Genomic DNA, 4,051 nt, shown 5'->3' with positions numbered 1-4,051 from the left:
GTGCGTTCACGGACGGTGGGAAATGTAGCGGGACTCCGTTTGAGATAAAAACAGAGATTTTCTCAGGAAGTTACTTCCACCCCGGGCCGGCCCAAGGCATAAGCAAACTAAGCACCCTGCCAAACTGTCTAAATGGGTTATCGTAACTGCGTGAGTACTGATCGATTACTCGCTTTTACAAATGTGTGATTTATTTGCAACATGGACATGGAGTGACATGTGTCACCGTATTCATGTTCATAAGCGTCACTGCATGATCGAACCATTAGCTAATTTGTGCTGCGCATAATAGAAATACTTCCAAGAAGGGTTTTTTTATATATCTTTTCTCTCTATGTGTCATTTTAGTCTTAAAAATATACGATTTAAACACAACTAAAATAAATACATCACTAAATGACAGTAGCACAAAGTCTGTATTACTTATTAATTCCGGCATTGATGTCACCGTAAAAAATAAGTTATTTTATAAAACACTATATTTTATCATTTTCTTAAGGGCGTAGAGCTAATTAAATGACATAAACAAGACCTTATAAATGTCTCCATCAATTATAGGAGGAATAAAAGAAATAAGGAGACATGAAAGGCAACATGATCAACTATGTCAGAAACAATGTAAGAAACTTAATTGAGCGAAAGTCAATAACGAACAAATGAATTAGATTCACAGAAGAATAATGTTACAACCAGGATTGTTAAACAGATTTAAGTAAAGATTCACATTTTTGCTTTTACGGTACCATATATTATTCTGGGACTTTTTGTTGATAGAGTTTTATATATAGGAAAAAATAAGATTAAATTATTTAATATACCAAGGTGGACATTTTCCTTCAACTCTAAAAAGATAAAATAAAACACATTCATAGAATCACAATAGTAATACACTTAGCATGCTATGGGTAAATGTTATTTAGTTTGGTTAAGAATAATTATTGCACCGTCAGTAAATGACTTTTCTACACTTCATGAGCTCAGAGTTTCACACTGATGACTAAAGAAGATGGAAGCTCTCTGCTAAAATATTCCTTGCTGTCTCTGATGTTCTGTCAGCAAACAGTTTTTGGTTTCACCTGCTATTTACCTGCTATTTCACCCACAATTGAAAATATTCTTAAAAGTTTCTCTGTTAGTCCAAAGCCGAGGAGATGAAAACTTAAAACACTCAACATTATCTTGGACACAACCTCTAGTTGGCAACTTCTATATCACTTAAAAAATAGAGTTTCTGAAAACATTTCTTAAAAATATAGCCAGTGTTTTGAGCAAAGCTGAGCTGACTGACCAGGAATGACCAAAAGTATTTAAAATTTGACAGTTTCAACAGGTTGGCCAACGAGTGAAACCGGAGCCACTTTCAGGTCTTGTTTAGGTCATTTAATTAGCTCCACCTCCTTACGAAAATGAAAAATTAATAATAAATAATAAAGACTATATGGTATTCTCATTTAGTGATGTTGTGTTACCACCCCCACGCCACTAGAGGCAGCAGCAAGCCCGAAAAAATGCAACTAAGGAGCAGATTTAGAAGAACTCAGAAAGTTACAGAATTTGTCAAAAACTTTGAGCTGCACTGAAGTAAATAAACGAAAGAAATTCAAATAAACGCTGAGAGAGAAACTCCTTAAAGATGACGATATATCAGATTTTCAAAAGAAAATAATGCCTCGCCTTCACAGATTCCTCAGTCCAGTGAGAAAAACTAATTAAAACACTGGTCAACATCTTCACACAAACACATTTTTAAATATTTTTCATTAGCACAGACGCAAGTTAATACGATACGACTGACGCGAGTCACAAAACCTTTTCTTAAAGCCACACTGCAGCGCAGTTTAGTGTCTTGTGGGTAGTACTTGTATGCCCGTACAGCAGGGGGCGCTGCCAAACTCGGTGTCACAAATCAGAAATACTATCAAGGGACCCACAAGACTACTAGAGATGATGGGATGTTAGAGGAAAGCCTCTCTAACCTGCAGAACAAATATGATCAGGTTCTGAGGTCAGAAACCCAAATATCTCAAAGGTTTAAAATGAATCAGTCTGCAGGATGCACTGGCGATCTGTCCAGGGTGACCCCGCCTCTCACCTGTTGACACCTGGATGGGCACCAGCATCCCTCCCCACCCCAATGGGATAAGGGCGTAAAAACATGGATGGATGGATGAATCAGTCTGTCCTTCCACTGCTGTCAAACCAGAAAAGAAATGTAAAACATGTTTTTCTGGAATAAAAAGAGTCTTTGGAGCGACTCTTAAACAGAAAGAAACTTAAATCTGGATGATGATTTAAAGTTTGGAACCCAAGTTAGTCTGTTTATCGATGAAAATTAATAGAACATGTCAAATGGGAATATGTGGAATGAATCTAGTGAGTGATTAGTGGCAACAAAGAAAAAGGACAGTGTGAGCGCTCTTAGCTTTGCCACAATATTATCTATGCAGAATTTGACTAGAAACAAGTCTCAGAAATAATCTCCAATAAGCAGAGAAAAAACTGTGAGATATATCATTTAAATTTAAAGCATTTAGCCATCCAACCATAGGATCTGAGACGGAGCTCAGATGAAGCTTTATGTTCAAATGAAACTAAGGTGAACTGAGAGTCTCCTAGACCCTTATGTTGTAAAAACACCTCGCTCTGAATGCTCTGTTTGTAGCAGCATGTGTTGTCCCTGGTAGGTGTCAGAAATGGGGGCGTTTGTCACCTACTGGATCTCCAAATTTACTGGATTTGGCAAATCCGCCTGCAACTCCAGAGGATGTCAGAGCCTCCGTGGGCCCTTTTCCAGGCCCACAGAAGGAAAGGGTGGCCTAAAGAAGAAGGCCATCCAAGGCTTTCACCTTTGTGTCTAACTGTCGGAGAGAGAGAGGTTCTCATGTCAGATGATGACGAAACGACTCCAGCAGGCATTTTTAGGTAGAAATGCCTGCTGGGAGGGGGACAAGATCTACACAAAGGTGGAAGAAGAATCCAACTAGACACCGAAACAGAGGTGTCCATGACCTGTAGACCCAGAGACACTCGACACCTGAAGATTCAGGTTGTCATTGGGATCATAAGAGATGACATTTAGGTATTGTATGAATAAAAGGCTTGAACAAGCTCATCACAGTAAAATATTTTAATGAAATAAACAAGAAAAGGAAGAATTATTGCTCGTTAAGTCAAAGGCCAAACCAGCTGGACTGCAGACTAATGAAAGTTGGGTTAGTAAAGACGTAACAAAGGGCCAAGAATGGTACAAAGCTGAGGACGTGAGGTGAGGCACTCAGATGTTAGAAACAAGTTGAGTCTTCCTTCAGCTAATAGCCAATAGATCCTGATCAGGGTCAAACTCAGCATGTTTAGGAATCTCAGCACCTGCTGGATGGAGAGCTGAGCAAGTTCTGGTCTCTCAGAGTATGGAGTTAGGAGCTTAGTTCAAAAAATTGTTGCTCTGGTCTGTGACGGTGAAGCTCCACTGTTTGTCCTGGGTCTCAACACACTTCTGTCGACAGGCAGATCTTCATAAAACCCACCACCACACTGATCTTTACCAGTTTTAATGTAGGTTAATCTAAACTGTAGGTATATAATCTTTAGCTCTGAATAAACCAGTAAACTACAAGGATTGTCTTGCGATTCTTGCTTCTAAATATTTGGGTTGATATTAAAGCTTACAAAGGATGAAGAACAGCAGTCTGTAGGAAGAGAACAGAGGAAGAAGATGGCAGCACTGAGGACTGAGGTTTATTCTGTCATCTTTATTACAGGTTCTGATCTGAGCAGAGAAAAATAAAACCTGTTAATCAGTGAGTTTTATAGCAGCCCAGAGGTTAAATTTGGACTTTGGAATGAAAACACACCTCAGTTGGAGCTGAAATAAAACAGGAAGCAGTTTGATTCTTCGTCCTTTCAGAGTCGATCAGATTCACCTTCAGACCAAACCAGCAGCTTCCTCTGACTGAGTCCAGCTGCAGGAGGGAAAAGTGGAAACCTCCAACTCTGCTGCTTCAAGCTGCTCACACTGAAGGTGAGTTGGACCAAAACACTCAGAGTCACTTTG

The sequence above is a fragment of the Poecilia reticulata genome, linkage group LG5, assembly GCF_000633615.1.
Source record: "Poecilia reticulata strain Guanapo linkage group LG5, Guppy_female_1.0+MT, whole genome shotgun sequence".
NCBI lineage: Eukaryota > Metazoa > Chordata > Actinopteri > Cyprinodontiformes > Poeciliidae > Poecilia > Poecilia reticulata.
This window is presented reverse-complemented; position numbering follows the sequence as displayed.